The following is a 16,650-nucleotide window of genomic DNA, read 5'->3' on the forward strand; positions in this document are numbered from 1 at the left end:
CTCTACTTTTTTCTAGATTAAAGAAAAACTTTGTACATTTTTCGCCCTCCACTGTGTATTTTGCCTTACTTCTTAGTCTTGCTCCCTCATATTTTTCCTCTTCCATTTCTTTCAATATTCCCTCTAGTTCTTTTATTTTTTGTATATCTCCCCATTCTCATTTACTTCTTTTATCAATTTTTCCCTTGTTTCTCTCTCCTTGTTTCTCTTGCTTTTCTGTATTAACTTGCAGTACTTTATTGTAAACTTTTTAACTAAATATTTAGTATTTTCCCACCATATTCTTTTATCTTAAATGTACATTTCATTCTTCTTTTCCGTTTCAATAATTTCTTTAACACTCAAAACATAACCTTCATTCTTTAAAATCTCTGTATTTAAAATACAAACTCCTGGCCCTCTTTTCACAGAACTCCAGTCTATTTGTATAAAAATTGGTTTGTGATCACTTAAGCTTGATTCCTCATATTTAATACTACCAATAAAACCTTCCACGTTTCTTGTACATAATATAAAATCAATTCTTGTTTTGCACATAAAATTCCCCACTAATTGCCTCCTTGAATATTCTCAAATTTTTCCATTTCTTTCTCGCCATATATCAATCATGTTGTTTTCTTCTATTAATAATTCCAACTCTTTTCTTCCTTTGTCATTTCTAAAAGCCATTCCCTCACCCATTTCAATTTTGCTAAAAACAGTATTAAAAGCACCCATCATAATAACTTCTCTGTTTCCTTTAAAAGTTCTCTTAAAACACTAAAATACTCTTTCTTTTCATTCTATTCGTTTGGCGCATGAACATTAACCACAACTATTGCTTTTCCTACAAAGACCATTTCTACAGCCATGCATTTCCCTTCTTCATCATTGTATATTTTCTTACATGTTACACCACTGTTTTCCTTTATTAAAACCGCTACACCTCTGCCATACCTATCATCCCCATTATTATATAAGATCTCTCCATTCCACCTTTTCATTATTTCAGTCATAAAACTTTCCCTCCAGTTAGTCTCTTGTAATAAAATCACATCTTCACTTTTGCACATTTCCTTCATTTTCTCAAATTTTCTTATATCTAAAAGTCCTCTGGCATTAAAATTAACAATTCTTAACAGCATAAAACATATAAGAATGTTGATAAGATCCATCATCTTAGTCCATCTCCTTCAAGTCCTTTAGCACATCAAACTTATTCCCAGTCTCCATAGAGTCTTTTTTAATTACTTTATTCCTGGCAGTGTCTAAATTTGGTGTTACCTTTATTGGCCTTCTTCTTTTCGATGATTTTGCTTGTTTGTCTTCCTTTTGTTCCTCCTCTTCACTTTCCATTCTAACCGGTTGTTCGTCGAAATCTATTACAAATCCATCCTGTTGTATATCCATCAGTCCATTATTCCCTTGATCATTTTGTTCCCCATCTTCCAAAGCACTTTGCACATTTTCCATTAAAACCATCTGAGTCCAAGTTCCCTCGTTCTGTTGTGATTGTTCCTCTTGATCATTATGTTCTTTTTCATGCTGTTCAGTGTCCTTGGTCGCTGTTGTTTCGCCCTCTTGTATTGTTTCTTCTTCCCGTTGCACATGCATCTGCTCGTCCACTTGCTGTTTATCCTCCTCCTCCTCATTTCCCATCCCACACTCACACTTATTTAAAAACAAATTATAATCCGGGCACCTTACTGCATTGCAGTCTCTCACGAAGTGCCCCCTCTCCTCACACTTAAAACATTTGAACTCCGGGCAATCCTTCACCACATAGTCCGGGCTCATGCACAGCCGACAGGTCTTCACCTGGTGGCTGTGCATCACCCGGAAATATTGTGGGCCCTCTGCCGTTTCCATTCTTGTGCTGTATGGGAGGGAGGCAACTTCTTTTGGGAAACGTGTTCTGACAAACCTTGTTCCATCCTCAATGTTGGTGCCCAGATACACTCGTCTTTTTATTTTCGATATTGGGAAGACTCCCCATCCTTCCAATTTATCAATAATCTCCTCATCAGCCATGTAGACAGGCAGATGCATGAAGGAGACAATGTAATCTCGGTTTTGCAGTCTCCTTACCTCTAAGTTAATTCCATTAATTGTCAGCTCATCCATTAACATCTGTGTCTTCTTCATGTTCCAGCGTCACCTCGTACTCCTTAGTTTGTTGGGTCTGACCGCTAGTATCCTTCCTTCACCAATCCGCTCCGCCACTGCATTAATAATGTCTACCGCCCTCACATCTTTCAATTGTCCTACTTCCACTGTCACCGTCGCTTCCTTCGAGTACACTCTTTTCACACTCTCTTTTCTTCTTTCATTATCCTTTTCTTTGCCATCTCGTTGTCTTTTAGCCAGTCCATTGTCATTCCCACGCCACATTTCCTCCGCCATTGCCATGTCCGTCACCGTGGATCCATCCATTATAAACAAAAGAAAACAAAGACAAAAAAACACAAAAAAAAAAGCGCAAAAAAATACTGAAGTTCCCCCCCAACAGCGCAAGCTGCTGGGAGGAAGAACTTAAACAAAAAAAACTAACCACTAATAGAGATAAAGACTTATTTAAGCGCAAAAAAAACACAAAAAAAGTTTGGTGAGTCTCTCTCACCTACTGCAGCCAAACACTTCCTGGACTGTACCAACTGGTCTAACCCACAGGGGTGCACAGGGTGGTATGGCCGTAAGCGAGTGCTGCGGCTACCAGCAGGCCATTTAAAGCAAGCGCACTGCACGCAGCTCTAAAAAAGAGACAACAGGCCCTTTCCTCTCAGACATTGTCTATTTTTATTTATTTCTCTTTTTGAAAAGGTAAGTGCCTCCTCTCTATTCATTCAATTTCACAGGAGTCGTCCACAATACCTTTTTCTGCATACGTGTGTCATAGCTTCCATGTGGTTTGCTAAAAGAGGGCATACTCAGCTGCACAATTATATGCTTAACACATAAAAATAATCCAGTGGCCAAAGAAAACTCTTCTCTACTTAAAAAAATGACCTCAGGACGCTTTCTTTCGGATGTGTCCACCAAATTTTGGAAGCACTGCACTTTGTTTGTACTTTCCTACTCTGTATGTTGCAGTCAAGAAAGAGCAAAAAAAAACCCTTCTACTGCTTTCTGTAGGAGGCAAGATAAATGAGCAGGCTGTCCTTTGCCACAGAGAAATCTAAATGAAAGAAAATCAATCAAACAACTAATTTCCAAGGATAAATAAATAAATCCCAGTTGAGCCAGGGGGGAGTGTATGAGTTAAAACAAACAAGGAAAAGCAAAAGCTTACAGCACCTGGTATTCCCAGGAAGTCTCCCATCCAAGTACTAATCAGGCCCAGCCCTGTTTGGCTTCCTAGATCAGACGAGTTCGGGCCTGCATTTTATTTATTTATTTATTTATTTTTTTATTTTTATTTTTTAAAAAACAAACCACAAATAAATAAATAAACATTATTCCTTTCCATGTATTACCTCATAAAACCATAAACAAAGAAATCCAAATTGATAATACAAAAAGAGTTAATTTCAGAGTAGGTCTGCGCACTTTTTTAATTTACACATGCAATTCCACCTCCAAACCCTTCAAATTCCAACATATCTCGTACGTTTATTTCAAAATTCCTTAAAGTAATTTGGACATTGCTTGAAAACACACCATAAAAAATATTGATTTTCTTTTCCATTTTAAAAAAATCATACAGCATCTGTACATAGTCTTCCATTTTTCTTTTAAAATACTTCCACAAGTTGATTGTACAGTTTTTACTTTTGACTATGTTTCTTCTTTTCCATATTGCATATTTTCCCAATGCTATACATAGATTGATCACTTTCTTGTTCTGACATTTCTCATTTATACCCATTATTATCAATTCATTCCAGTTTAGAATCTCATTATTTTCCCTTAGCTGTTGTATCATCATTTTTAAAACCTTAAAAAACTCCCCAATTCAGTACAATATAAAAACAGATGTAAAATCCCTTCGTCTTCCTTTTCACATACTTTGCAAATTGCATTTTTTTCCATACCAATTTTACATAATCTCATTTCAGACATTATAACATTATGTCTTATAAAATAATCCAGACATTCTATTTTAACATCCAGGTATGTCCAACTTATATTTTTCCATATATTTTCTTCATCTATTTCAGGAAAATGTCTAACCCAGAACTGATTCACATTTGTTTTTTTAAAAACCTGTGCTCTGAAGCATTAATAAAACTTCTTTAGGGTACAAATGTTAAAAGATATTTGTTTCTCCCCATCTTTGAAAAATATTTCTATTTTCTCTTCCTCATTTTCTTTGCTCTCTATTCTTTCAATCCATTTTTTGGGTATTGCTTTCTTAACATTTTCATATTGTGTTTTAACAGTACTTAATTTGAAATCTTCCTTTGCCTCATCCATTGCATCTATCACAAATTGAACAGGTAAAAACCCTTTTTTATATTCATATAAAAGATCTCTTACTCTTTTGATACCCACATCTAACCACTTCTTTGAAAACACTTCCTTTGTTCCTAATGTAATATTTGCATTTAAAAACAATGGCTGGTTTAGTAGGTTTTCCTTTCCTTGAGGCCTAAAATCAATGTGCGGTAAAAAGTCTGTCCAAGCATCTAAAACCTCTTTATAAAACTCTGGCATTCCCTTAATCATACCTTTTTTCACCTTCATCCATAAGATATCATCTCCAATTTGTAAGTTAGAGCATTTAATTAAAAAGTATTTCATTATTGTTTTCCATTCTTGCACTTTTCCTCCATTGAGATATCTCTTTACAGTTTTCACCCTCATACTTTTTTCCTTTGTTCCACATCCATTAACCCAATCCCTTCTTCCTCCTTTTTACCAATCAGTGTATCATATGCTATTCTTGGGGGCTTATTATTCCATAAAAAATTTAAAACAAAATGTTTAACTCTCATTACAACCCACTTTGGTATTGCAGTTATTGATAATACATACCACATTTTTGACAACATTAGGCTATTAGTAATTAAAACTCTTCCTTTCAATTCTAAATCTCTTTGCTTCCAGAAAATCAATCTTCTTTCATTTCTCCCACAATCACTTCCCATCCTTTATCTCTTGATCTCTGCTCATCTTTTCCCAAAATAACCCCTAATATCTTATGCTCCTCTTTTTCTTCAAAAGCAAAATAGTTAGGTAAAACAGGTGCTTCCCCAAATCTCATACAGACAGTTTTTTCCAAATTTATCTTTGCTCCTGTCCCCTTACAGAATTTCTGAATAAGTTCCATTGCTGATTTAATACTTTCTATATTTCTGATTATCAAAGTAGTATCATCGGCATACTGATAAATCTTTTGCCCCTCTCTTCCTTTTTCAATCTCTATACCTTTTATTCTTGTTTCTTCTTTTATCATCATTCCCTGAGGCTCTGCCACTAAAGAATACAGTTGGGCAGATAACGGACAACCTTGCCTTATGGATCTAGTTATCTTGAAAGCATCTGTTAAGAATCCATTACATTTAATGAAACTCATTGCATCTTTATACATAATTTTTATCCATTTGATAAAGTTTTCTCCGAAACCGAATTGTCTTAAAATCACAAATAAAAACTCATGTTCCACACTGTCAAATGCTTTTTCAAAGTCTAAACTTATTACATATCCATTCTTCCTTTCTTCATTCATATAGCTTATTACATCCCTTATATTGCTGATTGTATCTGATATATCTCTTCCTCTGACTCCGTATGATTGATTTGATAAAATTATCTTCGGTAAAATATTTTTCAGTCTGTTTGCTAAAATCTTGGCTAAAATTTTAAGGTCTGTGTTCAACATTGTGATAGGCCTAAACATTTTAAATCCCCTCGGTCTCCCTTCCTCTTGAATATTATTTTAACTAGACCTATTCCCATCATTTGATTTACCTTATCTTTTTTAAAAATCTCTTCATACACCTCTTTTAAAATGTTACTTAATTTATCTCTAAAAACTTTATAAAATTCATTTGTTAATCCATCTATGCCTGGACTTTTCTTTCCCTTTAATTGATTAATTGCTTCCTCTATCTCCTCTTTTGTTATCTTCCCATCACATTTTTCTCTGTCTTCTTTGTTTACTCTTGCCTTCACTTGCTTCAAAACAAAATATTTTTCCTTTTCATCTACGCCTTTCATCTTAAGTTCCTCATAAAACTCTTTAACTTCTTTTAATATTTCTTTTATTTCTTTAATACTTCTTCCATCTTTCCCTTTAATTACTTTTATTGTTTCTGCTTTTCTCCTACTTCTTTCAAGATTAAAAAAAAATTTGGTACATTTTTCTCCCTCCACTGTATATTTTGCCTTACTTCTTATCATTGCTCCTCTGTACTTTCCCTCTTCAATTTTACTTAATTCCTCTTCCATCAAAATTATCCTCTGCACATTCCCTTCACCTTTGCTTAATTCTTCCTTTAGTTCTTTTCTGACATCTCTTTCTTTTTGTTTCTTTACCCTTTGTTGCAGTTTACACAACTTTATGGAAAATGTCCTAATTTCATATTTTACGTTATTTCTAATGCTAAACATTTTCCATTTCCATCATCAAAAACCACATTCCATTTCCCAATCACATCTTTTTGAATTAAAATTGCCACTCCCCTTCCTTTTCTTCCATCACCGTTATTATATAATATTTCACCATTCCATCTTTTTTTTAAATCCTCTATTACCTCATCTTTCCAATTTGTTTCCTGTAATAAAATTATATTTTCTCCTTTACATATCTCTTTCATTTTTTCAAATTTTGTCACATTCAACAAACCTCTTGCATTCCAAGATACAATTCTTATACTCATTATGAGCAGTAGATATTTCAAAATAATCATCCCTTCATTATTTCTACCATCTCCTCCTCTAAACCACTTAAAACCTCAAATCTGCCTCTATATACAGTTTTTTCTATCAGTTTTTCTTTTCTCTTTTTAGCAGAATCAGGAGTGGTGGTGGCGTAGTGGGCTAAAGCGCATATCTGTTAATCAGAAGGTCACTGGTTCGATCCCCACAGCGACCACCATTGTGTCCTTGAGTAAGGCACTTAACTCCAGGTTGCTCCAGGGGAATTGTCCCTGTAATAAGTGCTGTAAGTCGCTTTGGATAAAAGCGTCTGCCAAATGCATAAATGTAAATGTAATCAACATTTGGCTTTACCTTGAGTGATCTTCTATGCATATGACCCATTTCTCTGTCTCTTTTGTATCCTTTAGTCTTTTGTTTCTCAGTCTCTTCCTCATCTTCTCTTTGTTCATCCTCCCTTTGTTGATCTTCGTTCTGTTCCCCTTCTCTGTCCTCTGGTGGAGTAACCTTTAGTGACCCTGTTTCATACAGCATTTGTTCTCCTACATCACCTTGTATTCCACCTTCCTCCAGTTCCCCTTCAGCCTCAGACTCTTCAACCCTGGCATTGTTTGACTCTGCTTTTTCCGCTTCTTTATGCATTTGTTCACTTTCCTCCTCTGTTCCAACCTCTATATTTGGTTCCTCCTCTTCATCTTCCATCCAACATTCACATTTGTCAAGAACTTTGTGGCAATCTGGGCACCTTACTGCTTCACAGTCCCTCGCAAAGTGGCCTTGCTCCTCACATTGGTAACATTTAAAGTCCGGACAGTCCTTAAGGATGTGTCCCGGATTCATACACATTCAACAGGTCTTCACCTGCCAATCATGAATTACCCGGAAAAACTGTGTTCCCTCCACCGTCTCAAACTTTGTGCTATATGGTAGGGAGACCACTTGATCTGGGAATCCAACTCGAACAAATCGCGTTCCATCTTCCACTTCCGTGCCAGGATATACCCTTCTTTTAATTTGTGATGTTGGGCACACTCCCCACACTTGCAATTTATTACAAATGTCTTTGTCCTCAAGATAAGCAGGCAGATGCATAAAAGATACCATATATTCCCTTGACTGCAGTTTTCTTACTCCACAACCCTTTCCTTTGATTGTTATTCCATCCAATAGCGTGTCCACACATCTCCTCATTTCTTAAAGTAATTTCATATTCTTTGCCCTGCCTGGGCCTTACCGCCAAGATATTTCCTCCACCAATTTTCTTTGTCACCATCTTGATAATATCTTCAGCTTTCCCATCTTGCACTCCTTCCAAATCAACAATCACTGTGGCATCTTTAGAATAATTCCTTCTTTTTTCATTTCTTATGTTCCCTTCTTCATTTATTCTTTGTCCAACTCGTGGTCGTTTGTCCAATCCTTTGTCAAAATCCATTCGTGTTTCTCCAACCGTTTCCATGTTGTTTTCCTTGAGATCCATCAGTTAATCCAATATTAAAGAAAAAAATACCACCCCAGTCAGCACCAAGCTGCTGGGAGGTGGTTTGAAAGATAAGAAAACACTATCAAAAATATATTAACAAAGCAAACAATAAAAAACAAAAAAGTATAGGAGAGCCTCTCTCTCCCCACTGCCACCACTCACTTCCTGGATTGTATCAACTGGTCTCACTCACAGGTGTGCACAGGGTGGTATGGCCGTAAGCGAGTGCTGCGGCTACCAGCAGGCCATTTAAAGCAAGTGCACTGCACGCATCCTTATGCTGCTCTACCATCATTAAAATATGTCTTGTACTGCAGCTCTAAAAAGAGACAACAGGCCCTTTCCTCTCAGACATTGTCTATTTTTATTAATTTCTCTTTTTGAAAAGGTAAGTGCCTCCTCTCTATTCATTCAATTTCACAGGAGTCGTCCACAATACCTTTTTCTGCATACCTGTGTCATAGCTTCCATGTGGTTTGCTAAAAGAGGGCATACTCAGCTGCACAATTATATGCTTAACACATAATAATAATCCAGTGGCCAAATAAAACTCTTCTCTACTTAAAAATTGACCTCAGGACGCTTTCTTTCGGATGTGTCCACCAAATTTTGGAAGCACTGCACTTTGTTTGTACTTTCCTACTCTGTATGTTGCAGTCAAGAAAGAGCAAAAAAAAAACAAACCCTCTACTGCTTTCTGTAGGAGGCAAGATAAATGAGCAAGCTGTCCTTTGCCACAGAGAAAGCTAAATGAAAGAAAATCAATCAATCAAACAACCAATTTCCAAGGATAAATAAATATATCCCAGTTGAGCCAGAGGGGGAGTGCATGAGTTAAAACAAACAAGGAAAAGAAAAATCTTACAGCACCTGGTAATCCCAGGAAGTCTCCCATCCAAGTACTAACCAGGCCCAGCCCTGTTTGGCTTCCGAGATCAGACGAGTTCAGGTCTGCACAGGGTGGTATGGCCGTAAGCAAGTGCTGCGGCTACCAGCAGGCCATTTAAAGCAAGCGCACTGCACACATCCTTATGCTGCTCTCCCATCATTAAAATATGTCTTGTACTGCAGCTCTAAAAAAAGAGACAACAGGCCCTTTCCTCTCAGACATTGTTTATTTTTATTTATTTCTCTTTTTGAAAAGGTAAGTGCCTCTCTATTTATTCAATTTCACAGGAGTCGTCCACAATACCTTTTTCTGCATACCTGTGTCACAGCTTCCATGTGGTTTGCTAAAAGAGGGCATACTCAGCTGCACAATTATATGCTTAACACATAATAATAATCCAGTGGCCAAAGAAAACTCTTCTCTACTTAAAAAATGACCTCAGGACGCTTTCTTTCGGATGTGTCCACCAAATTTTGGAAGCACTGCACTTTGTTTGTACTTTCCAACTCTGTATGTTGCAGTCAAGAAAGAGCAAAAAAAAAAAAAAACCCTCTACTGCTTTCTGTAGGAGGCAAGATAAATGAGTAAGCTGTCCTTTGCCACAGAGAAAGCTAATTGAAAGAAAATCAATCAATCAAACAACCAATTTCCAAGGATAAATAAATATATCCCAGTTGAGCCAGGGGGGAGTGTATGAGTTAAAACAAACAAGGAAAAGAAAAAACATACAGCACCTGGTATTCCCAGGAAGTCTCCCATCCAAGTACTAACCAGGCCCAGCCCTGTTTGGCTTCCGAGATCAGGCGAGTGTCAGGCCTGCACAGGGTGGTATGGCCATAAGCGAGTGCTGTGCCTACCAGCAGGCCATTTAAAGCAAGCGCACTGCACACATCCTTATGCTGCTCTCCCATCATTATAATATGTCTTGTACTGCAGCTCTAAAAAAAGAGACAACAGGCCCTTTCCTCTCAGACATTGTCTATTTTTATTTATTTCTCTTTTTGAAAAGGTAAGTGCCTCTCTATTTATTCAATTTCACAGGAGTAGTCCACAATACCTTTTTCTGCATACCTGTGTCACAGCTTCCATGTGGTTTGCTAAAGAGGGCATACTCAGCTGCACAATTATATGCTTAACACATAATAATAATCCAGTGGCCAAAGAAACTCTTCTCTACTTAAAAAATGACCTCAGGGCGCTTTCTTTCGGATGTGTCCACCAAATTTTGGAAGCACTGCACTTTGTTTGTACTTTCCAACTCTGTGTGTTGCAGTCAAGAAAGAGCAAAAAAAAAACCCTCTACTGCTTTCTGTAGGAGGCAAGATAAATGAGCAAGCTGTCCTTTGCCACAGAGAAAGCTAAATGAAAGAAAATCAATCAATCAAACAACCAATTTCCAAGGATAAATAAATATATCCCAGTTGAGCCAGGGGGGAGTGTATGAGTTAAAACAAACAAGGAAAAGAAATGGCCTGCTGGTAGCTGCAGCACTGGCTTACGGCCATACCACCCTGTGCAGGCCCGAACTCGTCTGATCTTGGAAGCCAAACAGGGCTGGGCCTGGTTAGTACTTGGATGGGAGACTTCCTGGGAATACCAGGTGTTGTAAGCTTTTTCTTTTCCTTGTTTGTTTTAACTCATACACTCCCCCCTGGCTCAACTGGGATATATTTATTTATCCTTGGAAATTGGTTGTTTGATTGATTTTCTTTCATTTAGCTTTCTCTGTGGCAAAGGACAGCTTGCTCATTTATCTTGCCTCCTACAGAAAGCAGTAGAGGGTTTTTTTTTTTGCTCTTTCTTGACTGCAACATACAGAGTTGGAAAGTACAAACAAAGTGCAGTGCTTCCAAAATTTGGTGGACGCATCCGAAAGAAAGCGTCCTGTGGTCATTTTTTAAGTAGAGAAGAGTTTTCTTTGGCCACTGGATTATTATTATGTGTTAAGCATATAATTGTGCAGCTGAGTATGCCCTTTTTAGCAAACAACATGGAAGCTATGACACAGGTATGCAGAAAAAGGTATTGTGGACGGCTCCTGTGAAATTGAATGAATAGAGAGGAGGCACTTACCTTTTCAAAAGAGAAATAAATAAAATAGACAATGTCTGAGAGGAAAGGGCCTGTTGTCTCTTTTTTAGAGCTGCAGTACAAGACATATTTTAATGATGGGAGAGCAGCATAAGGATGCGTGCAGTGCGCTTGCTTTAAATGGCCTGCTGGTAGCCGCAGCCCAAGCTACGGCCATACCACCCTGTGCAGGCCCGAACTCGTCTGATCTCGGAAGCCAAACAGGGCTGGGCCTGGTTAGTACTTGGATGGGAGACTTCCTGGGTATACCAGGTGCTGTAAGATTTTTCTTTTCCTTTTTTTTTTAACTCATACACTCCCCCCTGGCTCAACTGGGATATATTTATTTATCCTTGGAAATTGGTTGTTTGATTGATTGATTTTCTTTCATTTAGCTTTCTCTGTGGCAAAGGACAGCTTGCTCATTTATCTTGCCTCCTACAGAAAGCAGTAGAGGGTTTTTTTTTGCTCTTTCTTGACTGCAACATACAGAGTTGGAAAGTACAAACAAAGTGCAGTGCTTCCAAAATTTGGTGGACACATCCGAAAGAAAGCGTCCTGAGGTCATTTTTAAGTAGAGAAGAGTTTTCTTTGGCCACTGGATTATTATTATGTGTTAAGCATATAATTGTGCAGCTGAGTATGCCCTCTTTTAGCAAACCACATGGAAGCTGTGACACAGGTATGCAGAAAAAGGTATTGTGGACGACTCCTGTGAAATTGAATAAATAGAGAGGCACTTACCTTTTCAAAAGAGAAATAAATAAAAATAGACAATGTCTGAGAGGAAAGGGCCTGTTGTCTCTTTTTTTAGAGCTGCAGTACAAGACATATTTTAATGATGGGAGAGCAGCATAAGGATGCGTGCAGTGCGCTTGCTTTAAATGGCCTGCTGGTAGCCGCAGCCCTCGCTTACGGCCATACCACCCTGTGCTGGCCCGAACTCGTCTGATTTCAGAAGCCAAACAGGGCTGGGCCTGGTTAGTACTTGGGTGGGAGACTTCCTGGGAATACCAGGTGCTGTAAAAATTTGCTTTTCCTTGTTTGTTTTAACTCATACACTTCCCCCCTGGCTCAACTGGGATTTATTTATTTATCCTTGGAAATTGGTTGTTTGATTGATTTTCTTTCATTTAGCTTTCTCTGTGGCAAAGGACAGCCTGCTCATTTATCTTGCCTCCTACAGAAAGCAGTAGAGGATTTGTTTTTTTTTGCTCTTTCTTGACTGCAACATACAGAGTAGGAAAGTACAAACAAAGTGCAGTGCTTCCAAAATTTGGTGGACACATCCGAAAGAAAGCGTCCTGAGGTCATTTTTTAAGTAGAGAAGAGTTTTCTTTGGCCACTGGATTATTATTATGCGTTAAGCATATAATTGTGCAGCTGAGTATGCCCTCTTTTAGCAAACCACATGGAAGCTGTGACACAGGTATGCAAAAAAAGGTATTGTGGACGACTCCTGTGAAATTGAATAAATAGAGAGGCACTTACCTTTTCAAAAAGAGAAATAAATAAAAATAGACAATGTCTGAGAGGAAAGAACCTGTTGTCTCTTTTTTTAGAGCTGCAGTACAAGACATATTTTAATGATGGGAGAGCAGCATAAGGATGTGTGCAGTGCGCTTGCTTTAAATGGCCTGCTGGTAGTCGCAGCTCTCGCTTACGGCCATACCACCCTGTGCAAGCCTGAACTCGTCTGCTCTCTGAAACCAAACAGGGCTGGGCCTGGTTAGTACTTGGATGGGAGACTTCCTGGGAATACCAGGTGCTGTAAGACTTTTCTTTTCCTTGTTTGTTTTAACTCATACACTCCCCCCTGGTTCAACTGGGATATATTTATTTATCCTTGGAAATTGGTTGTTTGATTGATTGATTTTCTTTCATTTAGCTTTCTCTGTGGCAAAGGACAGCTTGCTCATTTATCTTGCCTCCTACAGAAAGCAGTAGAGGGTTTTTTTTGCTCTTTCTTGACTGCAACATACAGAGTTGGAAAGTACAAACAAAGTGCAGTGCTTCCAAAATTTGGTGGACACATCCAAAAGAAAGCGTCCTGAGGTCATTTTTTAAGTAGAGAAGAGTTTTCTTTGGCCACTGGATTATTATTATGTGTTAAGCATATAATTGTGCAGCTGAGTATGCCCTCTTTTAGCAAACCACATGGAAGCTGTGACACAGGTATGCAGAAAAAGGTATTGTGGACGACTCCTGTGAAATTGAATAAATAGTGAGGCACTTACCTTTTCAAAAGAGAAATAAATAAAAATAGACAATGTCTGAGAGGAAAGGGCCTGTTGTCTCTTTTTTTAGAGCTGCAGTACAAGACATATTTTAATGATGGGAGAGCAGCATAAGGATGTGTGCAGTGCGCTTGCTTTAAATGGCCTGCTGGTAGCCGCAGCACTCGCTTACGGCCATACCACCCTGTGCAGGCCCGAACTCGTCTGCTCTCGGAAGCCAAACAGGGCTGGGCCTGGTTAGTACTTGCATGGGAGACTTCTTGGGAATACCAGGTGCTGTAAGATTTTTCTTTTCCTTGTTTGTTTTAACTCATACACTCCCCCCTGGCTCAACTGGGATATATTTATTTATCCTTGGAAATTGGTTGTTTGATTGATTGATTTTCTTTCATTTAGCTTTCTCTGTGGCAAAGGACAGCTTGCTCATTTATCTTGCCTCCTACAGAAAGTGTAGTAGTTTTCATGCCAATTTTGTGAAAAATCACTCAGCATCTTTGGGGTTTTGATTTCAGAAGAATAGACTTTATTATCACACAATAAAGCCGAGTTGCCTACGGTGAAACCACAGTACCAACAACAACTCAAGCATCTCTGGTTTGGTTTTACTTAAATACATCTCCTCAAACAAGGTGGGGCTTACATGTATTATCTATCATGCTCTTCATTGACTCTGGTCTGACCATATTAAGAAGTAACAGAAAGTCCTTTGGAAGAGATCAATTCTCCCCCCTAAGTAATGCTATTTATGTTTCTGCACACACAGTTAAATAGTCAAACATAAGTGAGCACATATTCATCACGTCACAGGCCTTTACTTAGAGTAAACTGCATGTTTACCCCTCAGACATAACTGTGGTATAAATCAACAATGTTTTTCATTGATTATTCCTGATTAACTTGATAAAAATATACTACATATTCCCTCCTCTGTGACTTTCTATAGTCACAAATTAACATATTTAAGCATGTACGTGCTCCTGGTTTGGTCTTGTTTTTGGTTGTCACAGTTATGTAGATTGCATTAAACAAAATATTCATCCTAATTTTAAGAGTTCTTGCTTGTAGTGTAGATGTCTTCAACCCAGATGCTTTGCGCATCGTAGAGGATCACCCTTTGGGGAGAGGTTAACCAGCACTTACACCCAGGGTGTGGTTCTTTATATCTTCTTATATATTCATTGAAGGAATCAATTTCCTCCCAAGTTGGTCTTTCTGTCCATTCAAGGTAGTTTCCATTGCATTGGGCCATTCACATCAATCAAAGACATCTGTTTTACTGTTGCTTGAATTCAAGATGATTTTACCAATGGTAACACACAACAGAATCTTATTCCTTCCACAATGTTGTTATCCAGATATTATATTAATTTTAGTTAATTGTGCACCCCATTTCTTTTGGCAATCAGGTCATGTTAATTTTTAGTCACCACCATATATTCTTTTCCATTCTTCATTATTATTAAAATGTACATGAGTTCAATAACAGCATAAACAAAAATAATTTTCCAATAGTAATTCTTCATCCTGCAAACAATCCCAGGTTTGCTTAATACTTCGTTAATAATTTAGGCACTTCTTTGTATGCAACGGTTCTCAAAGCTTTACCTCCAAAATCAATCTATAATTGGTCTTCTACACGGGTGTGATCCCTGATAACACAGTGATAGAATGCTTGTTATTCATCGCTGTGATAAAATATTTTAATAAAGCAGTTATTAAGACACAGTCGGGTTGAGTGGAACTCACAACTTCTGGCAGGTTTCTTCTAGACCTCCCTTTTGATGCTTCTTTCCTGAAAGCATCCATCCACTTCCTTAAACCCAGTTCACCCTTCTTGGGCATGTTTCCAGGGCGGTGGCGCCCTGTCTTAGGCAGCTCTCATTTTGCAATTGGAGAGTCTTTACCCGTCATTGGGTCGTCACCTCTTGCCACTTGAGAGTTTTACCCATCATTGGGTTATCATCTCTTGTCTCTGGTCTCAGTACCTCTCTTGTCTCTGGTCTCAGTACCGCTCAGTCTTATTATCCAATCTTTAATAATTTGGTATCTATAAACAAACATTTTCCCTTGTTTTAGGGAGCATCACCTGAGAACCATCACAGCCAATGGAGCCATCTACAACTGCTCAAACATTGAGACAGTCCAAAACATGGTTAAATTCACAAAACATTATTCAAAGTTCAACAATCTATTGATATTGTCCAAATGAAAAGTAAAATGCAACAATTGAACTCATTTACAGTTCACTAATTTCTATTCAAGCTGCTATGTTTTTTCCTTTGGCAAAGGTCACAAAAGACCTTGTCTCTTGGTGAAGACTAACCATCAGAACAAATCAAAATACATGATCGCCTCTGTCAAGCTTCTAAGATGCTTAATTTAAATCATCACTTTAATTTAATAATTTCTAAGTAGTTTTAGAACCCACATTTATTCATCCAGATGTACATTCAACCAAATCTCTTATCTTTAGTATGAACACTTCAGTTCAAATTGCCCTCTGAAAATAACAAATCTTTAATCATGATGAGGAAAGCTGTTTGAACCTTCCCTTCATATTACTGTATCTAACATTATTGTCAAATCACATAATTTTCCATATAAAAGAAAATAAAATCAAAAGAAAATAAAACAATTTAGTGATATGGTTTTAGCCCACTTAAAAACCTAATCTGAGAGTGAGAGGGAAAGAATTTTGAGGGAGAGATTGCACTCCTTCACACTGTTGTTACAGTTATTCCTCTTTTTTCCTTAGAAAATTACAATAACACATTTATTTAATTCTACAACAGAGAATAGTGATAAATTTAATTTAATAAAATGATATAATCAAATATACTTTATTATATTATCTGCTTTCAACCTTTGCCATTGTAAACCATCTTCAAGAAAACTTCTAGAATTTCTACTTCTCTTATCCCTTCCCTCCTCGCGCAATAAAATTAATGCGCATTAGTATTCAGACCATTGAGAAATTTAAGTTTTCGTTTTAAACTCTCTTATGATTACTTTCTCTCTTTTCTTACTCTTTCTCAGGAGAAGGAATTTTCATTATGTCAAATAAACCAACATAAATTACCTTTTTAAATTAACAGAAAATAACTTAAAGATGCTAAACAAAATAAAATAGTAAAGTGGCACAATGGAAGTTGACATATATCTTGTGTTTTGCA

The 16,650-nt window shown here is 37.5% G+C and overlaps 7 pseudogenes; 5 read left to right on the forward strand and 2 right to left on the reverse strand.

Annotated features, from left to right (window-relative positions):
• Positions 1 to 9,139: 9,139 nt before the first annotated feature.
• Positions 9,140 to 9,258, reverse strand: LOC127629385 (uncharacterized; annotated as a pseudogene).
• Positions 9,259 to 9,892: 634 nt separating this feature from the next.
• Positions 9,893 to 10,012, reverse strand: LOC127629345 (uncharacterized; annotated as a pseudogene).
• A 651-nt stretch (positions 10,013 to 10,663) lies between these two features.
• On the forward strand, positions 10,664 to 10,782 carry LOC127629357 (uncharacterized; annotated as a pseudogene).
• Positions 10,783 to 11,406: 624 nt separating this feature from the next.
• On the forward strand, positions 11,407 to 11,525 carry LOC127629411 (uncharacterized; annotated as a pseudogene).
• Positions 11,526 to 12,150: 625 nt separating this feature from the next.
• On the forward strand, positions 12,151 to 12,269 carry LOC127629339 (uncharacterized; annotated as a pseudogene).
• Positions 12,270 to 12,898: 629 nt separating this feature from the next.
• Positions 12,899 to 13,017, forward strand: LOC127629375 (uncharacterized; annotated as a pseudogene).
• A 626-nt stretch (positions 13,018 to 13,643) lies between these two features.
• Positions 13,644 to 13,762, forward strand: LOC127629377 (uncharacterized; annotated as a pseudogene).
• Positions 13,763 to 16,650: the final 2,888 nt, after the last annotated feature.

The sequence above is a fragment of the Xyrauchen texanus genome, chromosome 35 (genome assembly GCF_025860055.1).
Source record: "Xyrauchen texanus isolate HMW12.3.18 chromosome 35, RBS_HiC_50CHRs, whole genome shotgun sequence".
Classification (NCBI taxonomy): Eukaryota; Metazoa; Chordata; class Actinopteri; order Cypriniformes; family Catostomidae; genus Xyrauchen; species Xyrauchen texanus.